At 39.8% G+C, this 14,792-nt stretch overlaps 1 protein-coding gene across 1 annotated transcript in view; it reads right to left on the reverse strand.

Annotated features, from left to right (window-relative positions):
* Positions 1-14,792, reverse strand: part of ptgfrnb (prostaglandin F2 receptor inhibitor b) — a 215,015-nt gene that overhangs the window by 131,331 nt on the left and 68,892 nt on the right. The gene's annotated exons all lie outside the window — the stretch shown is intronic.

Genomic DNA, 14,792 nt, shown 5'->3' on the forward strand with positions numbered 1-14,792 from the left:
GGAAATACATTTTGAAATATCTGGCTTTCATGGCTCTCTCAGCCAAAAAGGTTCCCGACCCCTGCTTTAAAGCATGGGTGTCAAACTCTGGCCCGCCGTTTAATTTAATTTGACCCTTGAGGCGATATCAAATTAACATTAGAGCTGACCCGCCGGTAACACCAAATTCACCGCTAATACTCATACTTGCCAACCTTCCCGATTTTCCCGGGAGACTCCCGAAGTTTAGTGCCCTTCCCGAAAATCTCCCTGGGCAACCATTCTCCCGATTTCCACCCGGACAACAATATTGGGAGCGTGCCTTAAGGGCACTAACTTTAGCGTCCTCTACAACAGTGGTTCCCAACCACCGGGCCGCGGCCCGATTGGTACCGGGCTGCAGAATAATTTTTTATTCATTTTTATTAAAAAAAAAATATCTATATATATATTTTTTTTAATCAAAACAACATAAAAAACACAATATAGACTTACAATTAGTGCACCAACCACAAAAACCTCCCCTTTTCATGACAAAAACGTCCCTTTTTCATGACAAAGAAAAAAAAAAAAAAAAAGGATCCCCCCACCCAGGCCGCGGGACAAATTATTAAGCGTTGACCGCTCCGCGGATACAAAAAGGTTGGGGACCACTTCTCTGTCGTCACGTCCTCTTTTCCTCCATATAAACAGCGTGCTGGCCAGATCACATAATATATGCGGCTTTCACACACACATATGCGAATGCCACGCATACTTGGTCACACTGAGGGTGGCCATATAAACAACTTTAACATTGTTACAAATATGCGCCACACTGTGAACCCACACCAAAAAAGAAAGACAAAACACATTTCGGGAGAACACCCGCACCGTAACACAACATAAACACAACAGAACAAATACCCAGACCCCCTTGCAGCACTAACTCTTCTGGAACGCTACAATATACACCCCCACGCTACCACCAAACCCCGCCCACTTCATTTTTATTTTATTTTCGAATTTATTAGCCTGTGGGAAAAGTTAATGTTGATATTTACCTCAGAAGGCTGCAAATAGAAAAGAGGCATTAATTTTTGTAATTAAATTTTATTTAATATACCACTGATGTTTTTTTGTTTGTTTTTTGAAAGTTGATTTTGCACTATTACATTACAGTATATAAGCTCTGCCTGTTCCATGGGAGGAAGCCTGAGTACCCGGAGGGAGCCCACGCAGTTCCCGAACCCGGGATTGAACCCAGGATTACTCCGGACCTTCGTATTGTGAGGCAGATGCACTAAACCTGTTCCACCGTGCTGCCCTATTTAAGCCTTGCTTGTTCAATATTCATTGCAAAACTAGTTTGGGTCCCTATTAAAAGGTTAATTATTTCAACCTTGGCCCGAGGCTTTGTTCAGTTTAAAATTTTGGCCCACTCTGTATTTGAGTTTGACACCCCTGTTTTAAAGCATAACCAAGCATAGCTCTTGTCTCAAAGTAGGTGTAGTGTCATCATCACCTGTCACATCACACCCTGACTTATTTTCACTTTTTTGCTATGTTCCTGTGTGTAGTATTTTACTTCTTGTCTTGCGCTCCTATTTTGGTGGCTTTTTCTCTTTTTTTAGTATTTTCCTGTATCAGTTTCATGTCTTCCTTTGAGCGATATTCCCCGCATCTACTTTGTTTTAGTAACCAATAATATTTCAATTGTTGTTATCCTTCTTTCTGTGGACATTGTTGATTGTCCTGTCATGTTGGGATGTACATTGTGGACGCCGTCTTTGCTCCACAGTAAGTCTTTGTTGTTGTCCAGCATTCTGTTTTTGTTTACTTTGTAGCCAGTTCAGTTTTAGTTTCGTTCTCCATAGCCTTCTCTAACCTTCAATGCCTTTTCTTAGAGGCACTCACCTTTTGTTTGTTTTTGGTTCAAGCATTATACACCTTTTTACCTGCACACTGCCTCCCGCTGTTTACAACATGTAGAAAGCAATTAGCTACCGGCTGCCACCTACTGATATGGAAGAGTATTACACGGTTACTCTGCCCAGCTCTAGACAGCATCAACACTCAACAACAACACATCATTTGCAGACTATAATTACTGCTTTGCAAAATATATTTTTAACCCAAATAGATGAAATTAGATAATTTCCCACGGCACACCAGACTGTATCTCACGGCACACTATTGTAGTGGTTGAAAAACACTGCGCTATATGACGCATAAATAACCAACTGAGCAGGTGCCTGGTATGTTAACGTAACATATTATGATAAGTCATTGAAATAACTATAACATATAAAACATGCTACACGTTTACCAAAAAAATCTGTCACTCCTAATTGCTAAATCAGATGAAATCTTATACGTCTAGTCTCTTAAGTGAATGAGCTAAATCATATTATTTGATATTTTACGGTAATGTGTTAATAATTTCACACATACGTTGCTCCTGAGTATAAGTCGGACCCCCGGTCAAACTATGAAAAAACCTGCGACTTATAGTCCAAAAAATATGGTATAACTAAACTAAGATGTATCTATAAGAACTACAGCATTAAAGTTGCTGTATGTCACTGGCTCAAAAATTTTCAAACCACAAAACTACGGGAATAATGGGTTGTGCAAAACAGACAATATTCAGTAGAAAGTAGTGATGTCCTAATACCAATATTTTGATAGCGCTACCAAAATGTAGATACTTTTCTAAATAAAGGGGACCACAAAAACTTGCATTACGAGCTTTATTTTAACAAAAAATCTTAGGGTACATTAAACATATTTTTATGATTGCAGGTTTGTCTTTATATAAAATAGTGAACATACAAGACAACTTTTCTTTTATTAGTAAGTAAGCAAACAAAGACTCCTAATTTAGCTGCTGACATATGCAGTAACATATTGTCATTTTCATTCTATTATTTTGTCAAAATTATTAATGACAACTGGTAAAAAAATTATTAATCTACTTGTTCATTTACTGTTAATATCTGCTTCCTTTCTCTTTTAACATGTTCTATGTACACTTCTGTTAAAATGTAATAGTCACTTAATCTTCTCTTTTTTGATACTTTACATTAGTTTTGAATGATACCATGAATGTAGGTATCGATCCGATACCAAGTAGTTACAGGATCATCCATTAGTAATATTCAAAGTCCTCATGTGTCCAGGGACATATTTCCTGAGTTTATAAACATAATATAAAATGTTGTGATGCCAAAAAATAGACGTAATCATAGTAGTATCGACTAGATCCGATACTGTACTTGGTATCATTACAGTGGATGTTTGGTGTAGATCCACCAATGGCGTTTGTTTACATTTTTACGCAGGTGAGCTACGGTGTGTAGTGAAGCATGTTTAGCTATTCTTCGTCCTGCAGGGATAATACTTGTAAGAAACGTACTTTATTTGTCGCCATGGAGGCGAGGATTAGGTACTTTTCAGAGGTGGTATAGTACCGAAAATTATTATTATTAGTTTCTATTCTTATTATTATTAGTAGTAGTAGTATTGTGGTACTATACTAATACCAGTATCCCGTACAACTCTAGTAGAAAGTGGGATAAATATGGCCCTATTCGTCGCAGTTTTTCTGACACATGAAACTTGACGAATTGAGGAGTTTACCATCCATTTTAGCCGCCAGATGGCAGTCGTGTTCAACATTCTAAAATGCGTTTTGTGGCAATTTCAACTTTGACCACAGCGTCAGTTGTTTCGTAGAGCGCCGCTTTCCATCATTTTCAGCAAACTGCATTGCAAAATTATTACCCCCCCCACCACCTTCCTCTCACGCGAGATCCACCCAGGATTGGATATTAGGGTATATTAGGGCCTTTACTGTTCCTAATATTCGTAAATGACATGTCATCAGCATGCGACTGTGAATTGTTCCCGTTTGCGGATGACTCGGCCCTGCTGGTATCAATCAATCAATCAATGTTTATTTATATAGCCCTAAATCACAAATGTCTCAAAAGGACTGTACAAACCATTACGACTACGACATTCTCGGAAGAACCCACAAAAGGGCAAGGAAAACTCACACCCAGTGGGCAGGGAGAATTCACATCCAGTCGGACGCCAGTGACAATGCTGACTATGAGAAACCTTGCAGAGGACCCCCCCCCCCCCTCTAGGGGACCGAAAGCAATGGATGTCGAGCGGGTCTAACATGATACTGTGAAAGTTCAATCCATAGTGGCTCCAACACAGCCGCGAGAGTTCAGTTCAAAGCGGATCCAAAACAGCAGCGTCAAGGACAAGTCCCAGGTGGAAAAAATCCTCAGTGCTGAACTCCTTAGTATTTGCACCTGGCTCGCTGACAACAAGCGATCCATACACTTAGGTAAAACGGAATCCATCCAAATTGGGTCCCAAATCAATCTCAAGAAAGTCAGTGACATTGTTATCACCAGGAAAGATGAGATCACCTACCTATGTTCCATTCTTAAGGCTAATCTTTCCTGTGATAAAATGGCAACCAAGGTAATCAAAAACGTCAACCAAAGAACGAGATTTCTCGACAGAATCTCCTCTCTGTTCAACAAAAGCACCTTGAAGATTCTAGCGGGAACTCTCGTTCCACCCTTTTTCGATTACGCTTGCACCTCCTGGTACCCCAGCACCTCCAAAACCCTCAAATCTAGACTCCAAACATCCCAGAACAAGCCAGTCAGGTTACTTCTAGACCTCCACCCCAGATCACACCTCATTCCTACCCACTTCTCCAAAGTGGGCTGGCTCAGATTGGAGGACAGAGTAAAACAACTTGCACTGAGCCTAGTCTACAAAATCTGCGACACCTCCCTGATACCGAAGTACATGTCAAACTACTTCCTAAATGACCGCAATAACCACAACACCAGTGGGAACTCCACAAACCACGTTAAACCCAGATTCCGATCTAACAAAGGTTTTAACTAATTCTCCTTCTTTGCCACATCAATGTGGAATGCACTGCCAACAGGTGTAAAAGTAATTGCATCTCTATCCTCCTTCAAAACCGCTCTAAAACAACACCTCCAGGAAACTTTAACCCTAAACTAACACCCTCCTCCATTCACATCCCATCTCCCCGGATTGTAAATAACCAAATGTAAATAATCAACTGTATTTCTAATGTATATACTTGTTCTTATGCTATCTGAACTCACTATCTTCTATGCTGGCTGTACATATCCTACTAAGTAAGACCGACACGGTTTCAATGTCCATTTCACTGATGATGCAATTGTTGATGACTGAAGTAATGATATCAACCAAACCCTCCTCATCCCACCCCCCGGATTGTAAATAATGTAAATAATTCAATGTATACACACTGATGATTCACTTGTGTGATGACTGTATTATGATGATAGTTTATATTTATACCAGGAATTGATTAACGTGGACCCCGATTTAAACAGGTTGAAAAACTTATTGGGGTGTTACCAATTAGTGGTCAATTGTACGGAATATGTACTGAACTGTGCAATCTACTAATAAAAGTTTCAATCAATCAAAACGCTATAAATCCAGTTACTACCGTAAATAATATCAATTCAACAGACAACAGAGCTTTTGATACTATTGTTATAGGATGAGTTCCCAACGCAATATACTTTTTCGCCACTTCCTAGCCTCAATGGGGAAAAATAAACAACGTTTCTTACATGCTACCCTACACACTAGAGATGCGCGGTTTGCGGTCACAACCACGGAGTCCGCGGGTTGGGCGGGTGACATGACGAAAAAATATATTTTAAATAGATTCGGGCGGGTGGCGGTTCAACCAATTCGGAAATATGTATTGTAATAATCCCAGGACTGTAGGCTCATACAACTTCTTCGTTTGTCTTGTCTCAGTTGCACAAGATGTAATACAACCACACAACAGCTCTCATGTCTCTAACGCTTTTCCCGGGACAACTCGAACTCTCACTTCCTGTCGATAACGTCACTTCCCTATCTCTCCCCAGCCAAAGTCATTGGCTAACACCCCGTAGCCAGCCGCTACATTATACATAGTTAAATGTTATGTTGAAGAGGTTAATTTAGCCTACTGACGTGTATTTATAAATGGTTGATTTCTATAGGCTAGTAAGGTAAAGTGTTGTACCTGACAACTCTTGATGGTACAGTCCATATATCACGTCACAGATAACATCACGTGACACCTCTGATGAAGGCTGCAGAAGCAAGGTAGCCCAAACTTGTCAGGTACAACACTTTACCTTACTAGCCTATAGAAATCAACCATTTAAAAAATAGTTACATGTTGTTACCCACATACGAAAAACGAGCAGCACTCTTTGAAACAGTATGTGGACATACTTTTATTTTGAAGTGTCTCGTTTGGTCTGTCAACGGATGTAAGGAAGCTACTTCCGGGTATGGCCAACGAGGTATTTGTCATTTGTTGGTATTTTATTTGGTAAAATGTTTGATCCACACGCTGTGCATGTTATTATTTTTACATTTGTAACGTGCTTTAAATATTACAGTTTTCACGGTGAATTTGAAGGGAAAGTAAGCCTTCAAATAAATCAGTTCAAAAAAGCCATTGTGTCTGCGCTATTTGGAGGGAGTTACACTTTCTAACCTCACTAATGCCTTTCATCGTCTATATTAGATATATAACAACGGGCGGGTGGCGGACGGATGTGGCTTTGATGAAATGTTGGTTCGGGTGGATTGCGGGTGGATGACGACTTTAGTGATGCGGTTGCATAAGATATAATTGCCTATCCGTGCATCTCTACTACACACTGTTGGAAGATATGCTAACCGCTAACCACGAGCAAAAGTTCTTAAATGTAAACAAAGGGAGGCAGATTGATTAATAATATCCATCCATCCATCCATTTCCTACCGCTTATTCCCTTTGGGTTCGCGGGGGGGGGCGCTGATGCCTATCTCAGCTACAATCAGGCGGAAGGCGGTGTACACCCTGGACAAGTCGCCACCTCATCGCAGGGCCAACACAGATAGACAGACAACATTCACACTCACATTCGTACACTAGGGCCAATTTAGTGTTGCCAATCAACCTATCCCCAGGTGCATGTCTTTGGAGGTGGGAGGAAGCCGGAGTACCCGGAGGGAACCCACGTATTCACGGTGAGAACATGAAAACTCCACACAGAAAGATACAGAGCCCGGGATTGAACCCTGACTACTCAGGACTTTCGTATTGTGAGGCAGACCCACATAAACCATGTGTGTCAAACTCTGGCCCGCGGGCCAAATTTGGCCCACCGTGCAATTTCATTTGGCCCTTGAGGAAATATCAAATTAACATTAGAGCTGGCCCGCCGGTATTATACAGAGGCAGAGCCGCTGTAACACTGCATTCGCCGCTAATACTCATACTTGCCAACGCTCCCGATGTTCCAACCATTATCCCGAATTTCTCCAGATTTCCACCCGGACAACAATATTGGGGGCGTGTCTATAAGGCACTGCCCTTAGCGTTGTCTACAATATGTTGTCACGTCCGCTTTTCCTCCATACAAACAGCGTGCCGGCCAAGTCACATAATATATGCGACTTATACACACACTTAAGTGAATGCCAGCATACTTGCTCAACAGCCATACAGGTCAGACTGAGGGTGGCCGTATAAACAACTTTAACACTGTTACAAATATGCGCCGCTTGTGAACCCACACCAAACAAGAATGACAAATACATTTCGGGAGAACATCCGCACCGTAACACAACATAGACACAACAGAACAAATCCCCACAACTCCTTGCAGCACTAATTATTACACGACACTACAATATGCACCCCCTGCTACCACCTACCATTAAATATTTTATTTAAATTGTATTAATTTTACCATTGATGTTTTTTCGTTTTTGTTTTTTTTTTAAAGTTGATTTTGCACTATTAAGTTATATAATTATTGCTTGTTCCATATTCAGTGGTAAAGCAAATCAGTGGAGCAAACTGAGCAATAATTAACAATTTATTCATGCACTTTCTCTTGCTACTTCAAGGCTTGAATGTTTGATTCATTCATTATTGTTATTTTATTTTCAAATGTATTATTAGCCTGTGGAAAAAGTTTATTTTGATATTTACCTCAAATGGCTGCAAATAGAAAAGAGTCATTCAATTTTTATTTAAATTTTATTTGATATACCATTGATATTTTTTGAATTATTATTATTATTATTTGAAACTGGATTTCGAATGTCACTAAAGTTATGTAAGCCTTGCTTGTTCAATATTCAATGCAAAACTTGTTTGGGTCCCTATTAAAAGGTTCATTTGTTCAACCTTGGCCCGGGGCTTTGTTCAGTTTTAAATTTCGGTCCCCTCTGTATTTGAGTTTGACACCCCTGCACTAAACCCTCTCCCACCGTGAAGCCCTGATTAATAATAGTTTTGACAAAATAATACAACTGGAAATAATGCAATATGTTACTGAATATGTCAGCAGCCAAATTAGGAGCCTTGGTAACTAGTTTTAAAATTATTATATTATTATTTACAAACCAAATAATATAGAGGAGGCTGCAATATATTGCGATATAGATTTTAGGCCCATTCCTAACATTGACACAATGTCAATGTCACCAATCTAAACCAGTTGAGTTGGAAATTAAAGACAAAATGCCTGCACAAACTGAAGATAGCTTTCACCTGGAACACTCAGAAATGGACCAGCAATGGAGAACTCTTTGCTTCGAGCGCACAGTAGAACAAACTGCATTGATTTTTTTTTTTTAAAGGGAATCCACTTATATTACAACTATAGCGGGTCCTTGCTGGGTATCCTCGATCCAACATACTTGGACACAGTCGCCAATGGCAACCCAGAGCGGAGAGCATGCTGGGAGTCTCTGTATGGCGTCTGGGGCAGGACAAAAAGAGACAAAGCCCGGCCTGTTTGACTTTCCTCATCCTCTTTGCTCAAGTTGCTCGGTCAATAAAAAGCACGATGGTCCCCAGACCTGTGTATTTGCAATTGTGTGGGTTTGTGCATATGTGTGCGTGGAGCTGTACTCTCAATTTGTTATAAATCACTGATTGTTTTGCAGAACTTAAGAGGATAGGGTAACCCAGAAAGATAAAAGATACGGTGACCTCGGCAACCAAAATGAAGGAGTGTGTGAGTGTAGGGGCCTCACTAAAACACAATAACACTCCAGCAGTGAGGGTCAGCAGCCTCCTAGGACACAGAGCAAAAGATGCCATTCCAGTGAAGACAGCCACACAACAAAAAGGTCACGTCTCCCATTTTTTCCTTCCTTGGCACCCTCCATCTTTCCCCATCGACCACTTCACGCTGTAGCTCAGCAAACATCAAACGCATTGTAGCGTCTTTTATCAGCACAAGTGAGATCATCCTTTTTTTCCCTGCAGGGAAATCATTTACACATTATTGCTGCAACGATGTCAACTCTAATAGCGGTCTACGATATTCACCATGGCTCCAAATGCAGTGTTTTAGTACCAAAGGGCTGTTATGGACATAGCACCACTAATGTTTAAAGCAAGGGTGTCCAAATGGCGGCCTGGGGCCAATTTGCAGCTTGCAGATAGTTTTGCTGGCTTGCATCATTTTGTCAGAAAACAACAGTGAAAATTTAAAAAAAATAAAAATAAATCATAATGTAATGAGAAAAAGGTGATAATTGATCATTAAAAATAACACACTTAGGGCCTGTTTTACTAAAGGTGTGTGTACTTTAAACACGTGCAAACTTGATTGCACACGCAGAGCTGGTTTCCTAAATGTGTGCAAAGTCTCTTAAGCGAGCAGAATAATTCGATCATGAAAACAGCCACAATACTCGGAGAAAAAAAATGCAAATATATGATACAGCATGAGCAATGTGATTTACCAACATCTATTACTGCTTTGGGAGCACTACCGCATTTCCTTGAATTGTCGCGGGCATATAGTATGCGCCTGCCTTGAATTACTGCCGGGTCAAACTCGCTTCCCAAAATAATTAACGCATGCTTAGTATTACCGCCTGGTCAAACTCGTCTCATCACGAGTGACACTTCCCCTGTCATCATTTTCAAAATGGAGGAGGCTGATTTCAATACCGGTCATTTGAAATCGCAGAAAGGAGAGAAGATTAAGAGCTATTCAGTAGGATTTAAGGTCCAAGCTTACATCACACTCCAATTTTTACTGCATACCTTTGGTAAGTGCCGGAGTGAGAAGAGGTTTTAAAATAATTAGCGCATGCTTACTTTTACCGCATGCCTTTGGTAAGCGCAGGAGTAAGAAGAGGTTTTAAATTAATTAGCGCTCCGGCGGAAATTCAAGGAAATACGGTATTTTGCGTTTTATTTTGCACTTTTGAAAAGGAGGCGTGAACTGAGAGAATCGTGAGAGAGAATCCTCCATTCTACGTATCCGTTTCAAAATTTTTGGACGGTCAGAACTAAAAAAAAAATATTAGCCATATTGTGTATTCAGCAACATCATTTTATAATTACGTGGCGACTGGATGACTTAAGGGTCCTACGTGTACGTTTGAACATATTTGGACGGTCAGAAATAAACAATAATAAACACATCGTCTGTTCAGCAACATCCTTTTATGATTTCATAGCTGCTGGATGACTTAAAGCAGGGGTCGGGAACCTTTTTGGTTGAGAAAGAAATGGAAGCCAAATATTTTAAAATGTATTTCCGTGAGAGCCATATAATATTTTTAAACAATGAATACAACTAAATGTGTGCATTTTTAAGTAAGACCAACATTTTTATAGTGTAATAAGTATTTTATTAATGCAACTTCTTGAAGAAGTGTGGTAGAAAACAGATGGATGAATAAAATGCATGAGAATGTTATATATTTTAAACGTTAATTTTAGCACTGTGATTACCAGCGGAATTATTCATAAATATCCTGTTAAGCCACGTCAGCTAAGATTTATCTGTGAGCCAGATGCAGTCATCAAAAGAGCCACATCTGGCTCGCGAGCCATAGGTTCCCTACCCCTGACTTAAAGGGATGATTAAAACAAATTCAATTGAGTTTTGGTGTCTATTCTTTTCGAATGACGTTAGTCTTTTCACAGAATACTAACATCCATCCTATATCAGGCCTGGGCAATTATTTTGACTCAGGGGGCCAATTTTAGACAAAAAATTGGTCTATTTTTAGAAACACTATTACAAAACCTCACAAAAATGTCTGATATAGGGCTAAAAACGTTATGACAGACCGCCTTAAAAAACGGAATGGAATTTTTTATTTTTTTTTACTGAATGAGATACCCAGAATAGAATGTACATGAACATAAAGAATGTGGGATTTACAATATTAACTATGAATGATAAAACACTGAATATTGACAACATATGAACGTCACCCCCCCTCTCCATTGACATATTTTACAATCAATCGAAACGCAACATAAACGCAACAAACAGTGAAATACGAAAGGGAAGGGTATAAAAAACAAAAAAACACCTACAATCTGATATATCTGATACATCACTAAGCTTTAGAACTTTGTTGTAAATTCCCCTTCGACGTCTGTCCCTGACACCCGCATTTCAGGCTGGCTGTTTTGGAAACACTCCCCCACCCACACGGCTTGGTGCCTCATCTGAGCTGCTGTGACTTGGATTATTACCATAGTAACTAGTATATCATGCGAAAGCGCAAATTCCAACCATAGAAATACTTTGTATGGTTTAAGACGTACGGTAATTTGAAAATATCACTGCACATCATAATGGTAGCTACAGTTTCCATCTTAAAGGCCTACTGCGTGGATGTCAAACTCTGGCCCACGGGCCAAATCTGGCCCGCCGTGTAATTTAATTTGGCCCGTGAGGCAATATCAATTTAGCATTACAGCTGGCCTGCCGGTGTTATACAGCGTCGGTGCCGCTGTAACACCGCATTCACCGCTAATACTCATACTTGCCAACCGTCCTAATTTTTCTGGTAGACTCCCGAAGTTCAGTGCCCCTCCCGAAAATCTCCCGGGGCAACCATTCTCCCGAATTTCTACCTTTTTCCACCTGGACAAATATATTGGGGGCGTGTATTTAAGGCACTGCCTTTAGCGTTCTCTACAACCTGCTGTCATGTCCGCTTTTCCTCCATACTTACAGCGTGTCACATAATATTTGTGGCTTTTACACACACACACACAAACAGGTGAATGCAAGGCATACTTGGTCATCAGCCATACAGGTCACATTGAGGGTGGCCGTATAAACAACTTTAGCACTGTTACAAATATGCGCCACACTGTGAACCCACACCAAACAAGAATGACAAACACATTTCGGGTGAACATCCGCACCGTAACACAACAGAACAAATACCCAGAAACCCTTGCAGCACGGGAAACTTCCAGCAAACTGACCAGTAATTAACATTTTATTCATGCATTTTCTCTTGCTACTTCAAGGCTTGAACGTTTGGTTCATTCATTATTGTTATTTTATTTTCAAATGTATTATTAGCCTGTGGAAAAAATTTTATATTTACCTCAGAAGATTGCAAATAGAAAAAAAGGCATAACATTTTTATTCTATTTTATTTGATATGCCATTGATATTTCTTTAATATTATTGTTATTTGAAACTGGCTTTTGCATGTCACTAGAGTTATATAAGCCTTGCTTGTTCAATATTTAATGCAAAACTTGTTTGGGTCCCTATTAAAAGGTTAATTTGTTCAACCTTGGCCGGCGACTTTGTTCCGTTTAAAATTTTGGCCCACTCCGTATTTGAGTTTGACACCCCTGGCCTACTGAAACCCACTACTACCGACCACGCAGTCTGATAGTTTATATATCAATGATGAAATATTAACATTGAAACACATGCCAATACAGCCTTTTTAGTTTACTAAATTGCAATTTTAAATTTCCCGGGAGTTTCTTCTTGAAAATGTCGCGTAATGATGAAGTGTACGCGTGACGTCAAGGACTGTTAGGTTATATGAGCGCTGCACACACACACAGCTAAAAGTCGTCTGCTTTAACCGCATAATTACACAGTATTTTGGAGATCTGTGTTGCTAAATCTTTTGCAATTTGTTCAATTAATATTGGAGAAGTCAAAGTAGAAAGATGGAGTGGGGAATCTTTAGCTTTTAGCCACACAAACACACCGTGATTCCTTGTTTAAAATTCCTGGAGGTGAAACTTTAGTAGGGATCAGAGCGGTCAAGCGAACATGGATCCCGACCGAATGTCAACCAGCTGGTTTCGGTGAGAAAATTGTGGTAAAAAGTCGCTTCAGCTGGGTTTGCGCCGTCCATAAAGCTGCCGTCGACTTTCATGAGACACTGGCGTCAAGACACCCGTGGACACACACCTCTGACTATCAGGTACTATTAAACTCACTAAAACATTAGCAACAAAATAGAAAGATATGGGATTTCCCAGAAGTATCCTAGTAAATGTGTCTAAAAACATCTGAATCCGTCCCAATGCAATCACGTTTTTTTTTTAACTTGTTTTTCTTATTTTTTTATTTTTTCTAGTCCATCGCTATCAATATTCTCAAACACGATTCTTTCATCCTCGCTCAAATTAATGGGAAAATTGTCATTTTCTCGGTCCGAATAGCTCTTTTTGTTGGAGGCTCCCATTAAAAACAATGTGAGGATGTGAGGAGCCATCAACATGTGACATCATCGTCTGCGACTTCCGGTAAAGGCAAGGCTTTTCTGTTAGCGACCACAAGTTGCGAATTTTATTGTGGATGTTCTCTACTAAATCCTTTCAGCAAAAATATGGCACTATCGCGAAATGATCAAGTATGACACATAGAATGGACCTGCTATCCCTGTTTGAATAAGAAAATCTCATTTCAGTAGGCCAATAAATATCTAAAAAAATTGGGATTGAAAAGCTTAACGGGCCGCAGGCGGCCACCCGGCCTGAATTTGCCCAGGTCGGTCCGATATGACAAAAACTTGAGCACAATGGTGCTTAGAGGTGGGGGAAATAATCGATTTTTAGATACATCGCAATTTGGACTGGGACCATTATAGAATCGATTGGTAAACATCAATAATCCATGTATTTATTGTAAATAAAGTAATGCAGAAAATTCTATAATTTAAATGACTACAGGGAGTCGCCTCACTTTGAAGTCCGAGCAGCTTCTTTATTTTAGGGCACTTATGTTTCAGTCATGCACAAATTTCCATTAATTTGATAAATGTTATGGGAATTAAACTGTTTCTTATTACAAATGCACTGTTTTTAAAAGTTGCAATTGATAAACGCGTATTTAGTCAAATGAAAATAAATGATAAACTGGATTAGTATACATAAACTAAAGATGCATCAATAATCCATTTTCAATCGAATCGTAGCTTCTGAATTGTAATCGTAGTCAAATCGTGAAGTGCCCAAAGATTCCCACCTCTAGATGTGCTGCCTCGCTCCCATGCACCTTGTGGTGGTGTCCATGTAAATGCACTGCGCGACTGCTTCTAAAATGCCCATAAAAATAAGTAGATGTCTCCTGCTTGTTTGAAAACATAGCCAGCACTGCAGGTAGGAGCATGAGAACACAAATGTGCACTAAAAGAGAATGTCTCCATGATGATGCTTCTTATAGTACACGCAAAATCCTCATTTAAATAAGGCGGTCTAAACCCCCTCTCAATCACACATGCAGTCTTAGTAGATCGCACGCAACCAGTCCACTAATAGTACACGCTATTTTACTGTTTGCACACTCTGATTTTGCGCGTGGACCTTAGCAAATCAGGCCCTTTGTCACTTATAACACAAAGCTTACACTAAGTTTTGTCCTAAAATGTATATAATATCTGTTTTTAGCATCTTATTACTATTTAAAAAATGGCCCCTGCAT

Source organism: Nerophis ophidion, linkage group LG27 (assembly GCF_033978795.1).
Source record: "Nerophis ophidion isolate RoL-2023_Sa linkage group LG27, RoL_Noph_v1.0, whole genome shotgun sequence".
In the NCBI taxonomy this organism is placed as follows: Eukaryota; Metazoa; Chordata; class Actinopteri; order Syngnathiformes; family Syngnathidae; genus Nerophis; species Nerophis ophidion.